Source organism: Euphorbia lathyris, chromosome 6 (assembly GCF_963576675.1).
Source record: "Euphorbia lathyris chromosome 6, ddEupLath1.1, whole genome shotgun sequence".
NCBI lineage: Eukaryota > Viridiplantae > Streptophyta > Magnoliopsida > Malpighiales > Euphorbiaceae > Euphorbia > Euphorbia lathyris.
In genome coordinates this window covers 63,423,856-63,437,926 of record NC_088915.1, presented here as the reverse complement: position 1 = coordinate 63,437,926, position 14,071 = coordinate 63,423,856, and positions in this window count along the sequence as shown.

Sequence of the window (14,071 nt, the reverse complement as noted above, 5' to 3'; positions counted from 1 at the left end):
CGGTCATTTTCACCGGCTGTACACCACAGTGAGAGGTCACCCCAAAGTACGTATATATTAGTGTGACAAATTGAAGTCTGTACACCAAAGTGTGATTTAGGGTAAAGTTTGTACACCAGGAGTGAAATTTACCCGTTTTGAAAGCATGTTAAAACTCTATTAGAGTCATGGAAGCCATTCGATCTAGAGAAAGAAATATTCCCTAAATATGTGAATGGTACCCTTCAGCCACGTGGAAGGATCCCCATCGTCTATTCTAGCAACTATATGATCAGGAAGGAGCAACCATTGGATCAATATAAACGGTTGCATTTAGTGAAAAAGGACAAAGCGCGTTACCTGACACTTCAGAGGTATGAAGGCATTAGGCCAAATAAAAACTCGACACTTGGCAACACACTTGGTACATGGCAAGGTGACAATCTGACGATTTCACATTCTGCAATTGAAGGTTGACATGTGTCCGATGACTCTTTAGGATACATTTCCAAAATGAAAAAGATTACCCTAGGTAAACACTATAAATAGGGAAGATATGTGATCCATATGAGGTACACGAAATACAGACATTATCAATACTTTGATTATCTTTAACCTTCCTTGAACTTTTACTTAAGCATCAGAATGGGTTCATCGGATGCCGGCTTCTCTTTGACCTGCTATTGTTCTTATCTTAGACCAAATGAAGAAGGATTTAGAAGACTAATTAGATACAATGATATCAAAAACTAAACCCTCAACCCTAACCCATAAACCTTAAATCCCACACTAACATGCGAATATTAATCTCAAATCATATATATTAAACCCTAAATATTATATTTATAATTATATATATATATATATATATATATATAAGAGTTCTCTATGGGTATTACCCATGGATGGAGACTACAAATATCTTATTAAATGACCTGATATAACATGTTACCAAGAGGCTGTCAGGTTACCTAAAGACATATTTCTCACTCCATGATAAATCTTTTCCGTTTTTTAAAAAGGTTTCTCTCACCATAATAAATCATTCTTCTTCTCTATGATCGTGTTGCTTTCATGTTTCTGGTTTTTTATGATTTGATGTATTCATCTTTCTCATGGATACTAAATACATATCCTTCTTTACGATCTGATTAATCTAATTTTTCTAATTGATACGAAATCAATATCTCTATTATAAATACATCTCCTTCTTGTTAACATCTTCTGTAAGAAATATGACAAAGTATTTTGATTTTCGTTTGATCTTCATCGTTGATTCATAAATCGATTTTGCTTTCTGATTTCCACTACCATATTTATTGTTGATGTCATTCGAGTTCATGAAGTTGAAGATAAGTTTATGGATTTAAGTTGATTAATATCATTATATTTTCAGTTAATTTATGATTTGAGATATATAATTAGAATTGGAAATTTAGGATTAGAAGGACAAAACTATGGGTATATCAAGCTCTATATAGATTACCTATAAGCATGGCACCTCGTGAGTAATCCATGTTGCAACTAAGATTTTCTTAAGCTTCTCGTCTTGCAACGATTTGAGGAGTCATGTGAATAGGGCATACTCACCGTACCCTCTAAATAAACCACTTGCCCAAATGCACTATTGCATCTGAGTATGCAACGACTCTAAATGTCTTGTAATTTCCTCAATGTCATTCTAGATGATCTGTTTATTTAAGTGACACCTTCTTATATTCCACTCCATTTGGCGCAGTCTTGCACATTGGTAGGGGAAACGAGTAAGGGATGGAGTCCTTACAGTGCTGACCATAGCTGTCAAGGCACAATAGAAAAGAGAAAAATTAGGTCATGAACTAAATCTTTCAGGGATCAAAAACCAACTTCAATCCATTTCTTTGAGATATGACTCACGAAAAAAAACAATTTTCCAGATTACTTGTGTGTGTGATTATACTGGTTATGCAAATATACTACAATCATACAATTATACACAATAGACGATATATAACATTTTAAAATAATATTTTATTATCTATATGATATCAGGCTAAAAGATATCATATGTGTGATGTTATCACTATCATTGTTACAACCCATGCCTACACATAACACAGGCCCAAAATTGCCCGGTAGGACCGAAACCATTGATGCGGTCCAAGCCTGAACAAACGGCGGCCCATCATTAAACATCCAAGACTCCAAGCCTCAACACATCCAAGGACATACTAGAATCCTACAAGATAAAGTATCCTCCCAGGATTCGGAATCCTAAGCTTGTAAGGATTCTTAAGGAGGTGCCAAGCCTTAAACTTAATCATGCCTATAAATACACAAGTATAAGTACAAGGTTTGGTACATTAATTATTATCTCTAAACTAGTCCATTCTCTTCCATTTGATCTTAGATCATAAACTGACTTGGACATCAGAGCGGGTTTGTCGGACTTCGACCCCGTTTGACTTGCTTATTGTTTTACAGGCTCTAATACGATGTCGGTTCATCATCACAGTTGAGTCATGTGACCAAGTTTACATAACAAGTTATCATTGTTGCGGTGAGCGTGGATGACATTATCCACCATCTGATGAGGACATCTTGTCCCTGGACGCGGGGTGTGAGAGAGGACACGCGGAGCGTGAATCCAGGACCGAGAGAGAGGAAGAAACCACGCGAGAAGGGGGTCACGTGGGCAGTCCACGCGGGACGTGTTGTCTAGTACGCGGGGCGTGGATCGAACCTTCAAAGAGAACCAGTTCCAGGAGCTCATGTACGCGGGGCGTGCCTCCTAATACGCGGGGCGTGCCTCCTCATACGCGGGGCGTGTCTCCTCATTCGCAATACCACTTTCGGAGCATTCAAACTCAGAGACGCTTTCACGCGGGGCGTAGTACGTGACACGCGGGGCGTGTTTCAGCTGAAGAATACTTCCTCCCCAAGTTCTCCATACTTGGGACCACTCCCTATTTACAACTCTACCACTCCTTATTTACAAGCATGCCACCCCTTTACCATTAACCCTACTTTACCCTTTTATATTTGTATTGTAATTAGTAGATAGTTTACCCTTTTTGTAATTTGGCAATTAGGTTTTTGAGATGCTATAAATTCATCTCTTTCTTTTTGTAATAGGTTAACTTTTATGAAATACAATTTATCATCTTCTTCCTTGTGAAGTTTGTTAAGGTTTTATCCTTCAACAATGGGGATTTCACTATTCCTATGGATTTAGTCCATGAATTAGGATCCACTCCTTCTAGTTTAGCTAGATAAGTTGTTAGCCTTTGTGAGTTTACGGTTTAAAACTCTCAGTGGATTCCGCGCTGCATCATTTGGTATTAGAGCCGAGTCGTTTTCCTTGACCGGAGACTTCTTCTCGGAAATGGTTCAACCACGTATCACCACCGAAGCCATTGGAACCCAGGAGAAAAGGCTTCAAGCACTAGAATCAAGCATGAAGGCAATCAATGACAAGATGAATGGGCTTGAAGAAAAACAAGAAGCGGAACGAAGAGAAAGGCGTCTTGATACGGAGAGGCTTATTCTCGAGTTTCGAAATAGCCGCATCCAACCCGCCGGAGAACCTCACCGGAGACAAAAGGAACGTCTTAGAGCTGGGCTGAGGAAGTCGGAGCTCCTATGTGAAGAGTTACTAAGGAAGGTACGGAAGGACTTGGAGCATATAGAGATGAGGAGGCTCCAAAGGGCAACCACTACTTTACCTCCTAAAGATCCATCACTAATCTCTTCTCCATCACATGTGGTAAAGGTAACTCCTAAGCTTCCAATCTCTAATATTGAAGTTTTGGATATTCCTATTGCTATGGAAGATGTTGGTGATGTTGTTTGTGAGGATGAAATGGGTTTAAATTCTTCTTGTGAAATTGTTGATAATGAAATTGTGGAGGAAGATTTAAATTCATTTATGGAGGAGGAGGAAGGGATGGTTGTATGTGAAAACATGGGGGAGGTTGACTTTGTGTGTACTAAGAACGAGGAAACCCATGTTTCAAGGGATGCTCCTTTGGTGTTTGATGAAATGCCCCTTGAACCTAACTTCAATGATATGCTTGGTGGGAGTGAGAAAATCACACTATGTGTGAAGGTTGATGGTTATGGTGATGGGAGAGATGTTGGTGGTTCAACCATGTTGGGTGGTTGCATGTCTTGTGAGTCAAGCGGCTTAGCACGTGGGATAGTCGGCTTGAGCTATGGAGAGAAGCCAATAGGAACGATAGGTCGTGGGAGAGAGCGGATTGTGGATGAAGAGGGAAGTGAAAGGGCATATGGTCAAGGAAGGAGATATGAGCTAGGAGAGGAGATTGATGGAGAAGGGAACTTTGACATTGAACTCATTATCGATGGTGAGCTTGGCTATTATGAGCGGGAATTCCGGAAGGGAATGGAGGAAAGTGGAGATGTGGGACCAACGTCCGAAGATGTGGGGCATGTGTCTTTCAACGGACAACCCCGAGACATTCTACCTTTGGAAAAGATACCACGTGACATTGCATGGGATCCCGGAGGTCGTATGCTATGTCTTCCTTATAGTTGCTTGAGCTTAAAGGAAACGGGTGAAGAGTATGTTGTGACGCCTCTAGGAAGAAATGAGATTCCTAACACATGCACATTCGGGATGAACCGAGCCTCTCACTTGGTAAATTCGGAACTTGCTATTTTGTTCTTGATTGAGATGCATGTGTTGGGATATATGTTATGTTTGTTGAGGGGACATCAACCCTATGAGGAGTCAATGACAAGTGATGTGATGGTGAAGAGAGTAAGCTTCAAAGAATATTTGGTGAACGGGAATGGCCGTCCGGATGAGGTAGAGCGAATGGAAGAGATTCAAGAATGGCGGGATAGTAACCAAGCTAGTGAAGAAGCGACTCGAGAAGCCGCGGGATTGTTAACCCAAGACAAAGGAGGGATCAATACAAGTGCTCTTGGGATCACTACGAAGTGGGTTGACAAATGTCGTCGGGACATCCCATTTGATGTCGGCTATGAGCGGATTGCAATTGTAATTAATGTCCATGTTCGTGAAGTGGAGAAAGAGGAGATCCGGGGTTGGTCGGTTAGACATGTCGTGGGAGTGTGGAGGAGCTTCCAAGACATTGGGACAGATTGGTTTGATCAACTTCGTCGAGATATTTCGTTTGATGTCGGTCGGATATGGAGGCGAGTCTTATGGGGGATGTGCACCGGGAACAAGACACGAGTTGAGGTGTGGGAAGAGTTCATAAAGATAAGGGGAAGCCGGCAATATATGGAGTGGCCAATACCTACCGAACACAATTCTTATCCTATAGTTGAGTTGGGGGCCAACTCTTTTGAAGAAGAGGAGAATGATGAGGACATCTTGTCCCTGGACGCGGGGCGTGAGAGAGGACACGCGGAGCGTGAATCTAGGACCAAGAGAGAGGAAGAAACCACGCAAGAAGGGGGTCACGTGGGCAGTCCACGCGGGACGTGTTGTCTAGTACGCGGGGCGTGGATCGAACCTTCAAAGAGAACCAGTTCCAGGAGCTCATGTACGCGGGGCGTGCCTCCTAATACGCGGGGCGTGCCTCCTCATACGCGGGGCGTGTCTCCTCATTCGCAATACCACTTTCGGAGCATTCAAACTCAGAGACGCTTTCACGCGGGGCGTAGTACGTGACACGCGGGGCGTGTTTCAGCTGAAGAATACTTCCTCCCCAAGTTCTCCATACTTGGGACCACTCCCTATTTACAACTCTACCACTCCTTATTTACAAGCATGCCACCCCTTTACCATTAACCCTACTTTACCCTTTTATATTTGTATTGTAATTAGTAGATAGTTTACCCTTTTTGTAATTTGGCAATTAGGTTTTTGAGATGCTATAAATTCATCTCTTTCTTTTTGTAATAGGTTAACTTTTATGAAATACAATTTATCATCTTCTTCCTTGTGAAGTTTGTTAAGGTTTTATCCTTCAACAATGAGGATTTCACTATTCCTATGGATTTAGTCCATGAATTAGGATCCACTCCTTCTAGTTTAGCTAGATAAGTTGTTAGCCTTTGTGAGTTTATGGTTTAAAACTCTCAGTGGATTCCGCGCTGCATCACCATCTGTCAAAATATTTAGCAATGGCTCAATTCGGCCGAGTTCATTCAGAAATCCATTGGAGTAACGATGAAGAAGTAGACCAACGTGTCGGGCCCCAGCCTCAGTTAGACCCTCAGTACCAGCTCTTGGCGTAGGAAGTATCCCGCAAATTCGCCCAAAATTTAACAGCCATGCAAAAAGAGATGTATAACGTGAAAGCCACCCATGAGTAGAAGATGGCCGATCTACGATGACAATTACGAAAGGTCAATGAGGGTGAAAGGAAAAAGCTCGCCCGAGAGGTAGATTCTGGTGGGGAATCCTCTAGAACCCCTAGGGCCTTTTCCAAGCTGGTCATCTAGGTGAAGGTATTCGAGATCAAAGAAACTTTGCAGGCACCATACTAGGTGAAAGAATCTGAGGGGCAACGAAAAACCCCATGGGTGAGGCAAGCATCATTCCCCCTCAAAACCCCGAAGCAACCACCGCTGAAAGCCTGAGCCTGAATAAACGAGGGTTAAAGAAGGCACACCCCTCACCAAAGAAGACGTCTTGGAGCTTAATGAGAAGAAGTCTTCCCGAAAATCCGGTTCCCGAGATGGATATTCGAACTTAGCAGAAACCAACACACCTCTGTCGAAAAGAAAATCAAAGGCAACCTATGCCTCAGCCATTCTAGGTCCAAACCTTTGTACAATATGAAGGAGTGGGTGATCCTGTTACCCAAGTCAAAAAATTTCGACGAATCATAGAGGCGACCATGGCTACTGATGCTATCTTATGCCATATTTTCCCCATTACTTTGAAGAAGTTAGCAGCCTTTTGGTATGAGCAACTCCCGCCTGAGTCCATTCATAACTTCAATCTGATGGCACAATCCTTTGTAGACCATTTTATCACCTCGGTACTAGATGGAAGTACAATGATGGACATCAAACGAGCAGTCTAGAGTGAGGGGAAATCTTTGGCTCAATTCATCGAAAAGCTCTATGAAGGTTTGAAAAAATAAAGACTTAAAGACAAAATAACAAAATACACCCCCCATTTAATGGTTTATTACATAATCCTAAAAGAATGTCTTAAAGAACAAGTGGTGAGGGACATTTGATATCAGGCTAAACGATATCACATGTGTGACATCATTATTACCTTCATTACAAACTAGGTCCACACATAACAAAGGCCCAAAACGGCCCCGCTAGGACCAAAACCATTGATGCTGCCCAAGACCAAACAAGTGGCGGCCCATCATCAAACATCAAAGCCTCCAAGCCTCAATATATCCAAGGACCTTCTAGAATGCTACAAGATAAAGGATTCCTCCCAATATCTGGAATCATAAGCTTGTAAGGATTCCTAAAGAGATGACAAACCTTAAACCTAATCATGCATTATAAATACACAAGTATAAACACAAGGTTCGGTACGTTAACTATTATCTATAAACTAGTCCATTCCCTTCCATTTGAGCCTAGATCATAAACTGACTTATGCATCAGAGCAGGTTTGCCAGACTCTGGCACCGTCTGACTTGCTTATTGTTTTACAGGCTCTAATATGATGTCGGATCATCATCACGGTCGACTCACGTGACCAAGTTACACGTTCATTCAAAATATATTAAAAACACATTTTGAATATCTAAAAATTAAAAAAGTATATCAATCTTTTATTAATAAATACTTTTAATCAGAAACGAGTCTTTAAAAAATTAATTTTTTAGAATCTGACTTTTTTATGTAATTTTCCAGGAATTTATAAATAGTTTTCATGTATTAAAAACAATTATAGAATCCTAATTGATTTAATATCAATTATTATGTAGACCCAAAAATAAATTAAAAATTATAGAAAAATCTCTAAAATTATTGCTAGCATGGTGGTAAAAATCTACGCTGAGCAGACGTTGAGAAACGTCGCATGCGCCACGCATATGGGCGGCAGCTCGCGGCACGTGCAGGCCACGCGCCACTTTCCCAATGTCCGAAGAATTCCTAGCTTTGTGCGGTGGGGGGGGGGGGGGGTAGGGGTCTCTGAGTTTGATGATATGGTCGGTTTCGGGTTTTGGCAACTGGAAATATTGTTATAGAGCAAACAGATCCGAATTGGTGCGTGTTAAATTGCTTAAACACGCTAGAAAATTCTAGGAGCCCACAGGGCAATTTTGGCAGACCAAAAACATCCTGAGATATATTAAAAAACACAGTTATGAGACATGACAACTAAGCATGCATTCATCCAATTAAACAAATTAATAAAATCATAAATCATTCATAAAGGGTTCCTAACAGATGGAATACGAAGCTAAAGAGCTCTGATACCAATAAAGGCTTCAATGGATAAGTCGAATGGATTTATTTAATCCCTAAGGGACATGTAATGAACCCAGATCTATCAATAAATAAAGGCTTAATGCTTCTCCAACCCACTTAACTTGTCCAGATTGGTCATTTTACCCCTCCAACTCATCGAATGTCCTATTTACCCATTTAACTCCATAAAAATGGTATTTCTCACCCCTTTAACTTATCCAAATTTGTCATTTTACCCCTTCTCAACTCATCGAATATCCCATTTACCATCTTAACTTCATAAAAGTGGTATTTCTCACCACTTATGATCCTATTTACTCTCTTAACTCCATAAAAATGGTATTTCTTATCCCTTTATAGTAGTCAAAAAAGTTGAAAAGAGAAAGAACGAATAAAAAATACAAATAACAAGAACATATAATATAAACAAGTTAAATACATGATATGTAGGGATAATGTACCAAAATAGGCCTATGATTTTTTTGGAAGTATCAATTTAGGTTCCACTTACAAAATAGCATAAATATAGGTTTAACGTTTAAAAAAAGTTATCAATTTAGGTTTCGATAACGGATTGTAAGGGGTGAAAAATACCCCTTTTATGGAGTTAAGGGGGTAAATAGAACATTCTATGAGTTGAGAGGATAAATGGACAACTTGAGGGGGTGAGAAATACCACTTTTATGGAGTTAAGTGGGTAAATAGGACATTCGATGAGTTGTGGGGGTAAAATGACCAATTTGGACAAGTTAAGGGGGCTGAGGAAGCATTAGGCCATAAATAAATCAATAGATTTAGGCTTACCTCTTGTAGCATAGATCTGTTGAACAACAGCGAAAGTAATTAACATTGGCTTCGTATCACCGATCTAATGGTTTCTACATCGAAAGAGCAACAGTCATAGTCAATAGTAATGATCAATAATCAATAGTTATAAATTTATTAGCTTTTATTGGTTTTTCCAATAGTTAATTTATACTATATATAATAGTGGAAGCAGAGAGAAATGAGGAAAAGTGTTTTATAGGTCTTTTTGATGAGTTGTCAACGTAGTAAAAATCAAAATTAAAAAAAATTAATTAATAATAACAGAAGGAAAATTAAAGTCATTTATATGTATATTTATAATAATAATAATAATAATAATAATAATAATAATAATAATAATAATAATAATTTATCAATTACCAGCCTATTAATTAAAGTAATAATATAAAGTAAGAGTTACAGAAATATGAAAATCCACTAAATGAAGGAAATCAAAAAACCAAAGTCCTCATCAACCTTTAATTTTGATGATGTATTATTTTTATTTTTCATACTTTTATAATATAGTTTTATAATTTTATTTTTACTTTAAATAATATAGTCTTATAATTTTGTTCTTACTTCATTAAGAGATTCAGATCTATTTAAAAATGGTTTCCATTGATAAATTATTTAATAACATTTTCTTTTATATTCCCTCCGCTCCACAATAGATGTCTTTCTAGAGAACTTTTTTTTTGTTCCACAATATATGACATTTTGCTTGAATCTATGCACATTAATTTACTTTTACCAAATATACCCCTATTTAAGTTGACTTTTTACCTTGTGAATAGATAAAGTTACTAGTGGATGCAATTAATACAAGGGTAACAAAATCTTTTACTTAAAATTAATTGCATTTCTTAATTAGTATCATTAACCTTAAAAGACATATATTGTGGAACAGAGAGAGTACTATATATAATAGTGGAATGAGAGAGAAATGAGGAGAAATATTTTAGAGGCCTTTTTGACGAGTTGTTAACGTAGTAAAAAATCAAAATTAAAAAGATTTAATTAATTAATAATAATTGAAGGAAAATTGAAAAATCATTTATATATATATATATTTATAATTTATAATAATAATAATAAAAATTTATCAATTACTAGTCCAATAATTAAAGTAATAAAAAAAATAAGAGTTTTGTCTTGTTCTTTGTCACTTAATTTCAATATCAGTAATTTAATTTCAGTTTATTTCAATTCAGTTTAGTTCAATAATTTATCATTACTTATTATAATTATAATTATTATTTTTCATTATTATTATTATTATTATTGTTAGAACCATTATTAGTTTTATAAGCTTTTTATTTTAATTATTGCTATTTTTAAAGAATTATATTATTATTTCAGTTTCAGTAGAATTCAGTTCAGTTCAGTTTACTTAATTTTAGTAAAAAAAGAACAGAGCCTTACAGAAAGATGAAAAAACAAAAAGTAAAGGAAATCCAAAAGTGACAAATAGATCTATATATAAAGCTTGATAGATAGTATTCCACAATTATATTCATTGGTTACCGAAAACCAAAGTCCTCATCAACCTTTAATTTTGATGATTTATTATTTTTGTTTTTCATACTCTTTATAATATAGTTTTATAATTTTGTTCTAACTTTAAATAATATAGTCTTATAATTTTGTTCTTACTTTATTAAGAGATTCAAATCTACTTAGAAGTTATTTTCATTGATAAATTATTTAATAGCATTTTCTTCAAGAATTTGAAATTTCAAACTTTGATATCTCCAATTAAAGAAATCCGATAGAAATATAAGATGCGTGGACAACTAAAATTGGAAAACACAAAAGTGTTAAAAATTATAGGAAATCCTTATGTTTCTAAAGGTAATTACTCGATTTTTTTTCTTCATATATAGTAGTTATTTTGTTCCCAATTGTGTTGTTACTTTATTTTTATAAAACAATAGTTGTTATAGTTCCATTTTTAGAGATGAAATTTTCTTTCCGTCATTACTCAGGTTTTATATCTCTCACTACCTTATCTATGTTTTCTTTTTTATTTGTCTTTTTTTTCTTTCAAAATGACTAAAATAAAGATTTTGTACATTTGCATTCTTTTTTTAGTATATGTTGCTAGGTATAATCGTTTCGATTGTTAATTTTAACTAAAATTTAGATTTTAGGCTTTATATGAACTCAATTGTTAGGTTTAATTGAAGTTAGATGAATTTTTCAAATTCAGAACCTAATGAACTGCACTAATTTTTTTAAATTTGGGTTTATCTAACTAATATGGATTATATATTTTTTTTTATCAATTTTGATACGAATAGATATAAAGTTTCACGCAATAGTGGTGGGTAAATTATACATGTGGACCTTTGTCTGTTTTCACACTTTGATGTATAACCTTTAATTTTGCACACTAAAGTGTACAAACTTCAGGTGACCTCCCACTAAAGTGTACAACCGGTAATGTGACCGGTCAACCCAAAGTCAATATGCCACATCATCATTTTCATCCTACCCATTATAAAAAGTGAGGCCCACTCCTTATGAAATTATAAAAATACCCTTTACCCTTGTATAATTACTAAAATGTCATTATCTTCTTCCTTCCTCCAATTTTCTCCATCTTTCTCTTTCCCTTTCTCTCTCTAAGTATTCTCTCTCTAACTCCACTCTCTAAGTCTATCTCTGTCTTCGATTGATAAAAAAAGTGGTATTGTAAATGGCGTGAAGGTGAAGGACATGCTTGTCTTTTTTACGTAAAATCCATCCTTCCGCCGTCCACGATGGATATGACCACAACATTATTACATCTCAGCAGCCAGAACTACACAGTAAAAGTTGAGAGTGGAGTACAACCTGACGATTGAATATCAGAAATGACAAACTACCCTGGAATATATATTATAAATAAATAAAGAAGTGGGTATTTATCTTGCTTTCACGCGTGGACTGTGCATAGTTAATTAAGTAAAAGAAAAGCATTAAATGGTCCTGCTTTTTTTATTTCTCGAAAAAAATGATAGATATTTTTTGATTGGTTAATTTGTAACCGTAGGATTTGTTCTTTGGGGAGGAAATGGTGGTGGTGGCGGAGGCGGGGGAGTAGCCGACGGTGTAAAGTTCACAATTGGGGATTGAGATTGGACGAAATCAGAGAAGAAATTGCAGAGAAAACCTAAAATGAAAAAGATCGAGATTGATAACCGAGTTTCCATTAATAATGAAATGAGTCAACTGAGTTTGGCATCTGGGTTCGAACCTAAATTCTTGAATTTCAATTCTTGTTTCTGCAAATTCAAGAACTTGGGTTCCTCTAGATTTGCAGCCAGAGAATCAAAATCTGCTCATTTATCAAATCAAACAAATGGGCAGTGAAGAATTAGAGATTTGGGCTACAAAATTTGTTTTCAGAATAGAAAAGATGAAGACTTGAATATATGAGTCAAATGGGGGGAAGACTCATCAAAAGTCGAAATCTATAGAATGTAGATTCAGACATGTTAAGCCTGTTGAATTTCCATTCTTTGATTCCAAACAAATGGGAAAAAGAAAAGAGAGAGGAGTGAGAGAGAGAGAGACTTAGAGAGTGGAGTTAGAGAGAGAAGATTTAGAGACAGAAAGGGAAAGAGAAAGATGGAGAAAAATTGGAGGAAGGAAGAAGACAATGGTATTTTAGTAATTATATAAGGGTAAAGTGTATTTTTATAATTTCATAAGGAGTGGGCCACACTTTTTATAATGGGTAGGATGAAAATGATGATGTGGCACGTTGATTTTGGGTTGACCGGTCACAATTACCGGCTGTACACTTTAGTGGTAGGTCACATGAAGTTTGTATACTTTAGTGTGCAAAATTAAAGGTTGTACACCAAAGTGTGAAAACAGGTAAATGTTGTACACCACGTATATAATTTACCCCAATAAGTGGTTCGTTGAAGTTAGAGACATATTGAAGAAAATAATTAAAGAGGTATTGAAACATTATACTTCCAATGAAGTTTATCTCAATTATAAATTATGTTATATCATTATTACCATTCTAAGTTCATTTTTCATTTTTTAATCATAGATTCTACATTATTATTATTATTATTATTATTATTATTATTATTATTATTATTATTATTATTATTATTATCATCATCAGCAACAAGAAGTTGAGTTTTTTTGCCCACTCCTCTAGGCAGTTAGACCGTAAGCGTCTAATTATTCTTGAAGAATTTGGGTTATGCTAGATATGAACTCAAAATAAAGGTAAATAAAAATAAATTGTGATGCTCAAAATCCGAAAACGTATATTAATTATGGGATATTAAGAAATTACTTTTGTAACACATGCCTATATAGTTATTAACTATTATATTATGGTTTGTGCAACAAGAGTTTTTAACAAATGAACAAATAAAAATGAAACATGATCATAGAACAAGTTGTTAGAAAATATTATTATTTAAATCTTTTCAATTTTTCAAAATATTGTGAGCATAATGACTCTAATTAATAGAATTAATTTCACATATTAATTTAAACATTTTTTGTACTGAATTATAGTTGTGATTTAATTCTATTTGACTAAAATTAATTTATGGACTTAATATTTTATTAAGAAAAAATAATTTTATTAATTAATGGGCAAAAAAACATTTTCACTCTCCTCTTTTTTTATATAAATTTGCGCACAATGCGTTTACATTAAAGAAGAAAGAAAAATCCTCACCAGACCCGGATGTGATTCGAACTCACGACCTCTCTGGTCATAGGTAAGCTCTCAACCACTAGGCTAAGAGCTTCACCACTTTTTTACTCTCCTCTTTATTATTCTATATCTTGACATTATCTCTTATTTTAGAAATAAAAAAAATGAGACAAAGATAATTCTCTAATAATTTTCTTTTTCGTCTCTTAATTTTTGTTTTCTATTCATTTGTTTGTT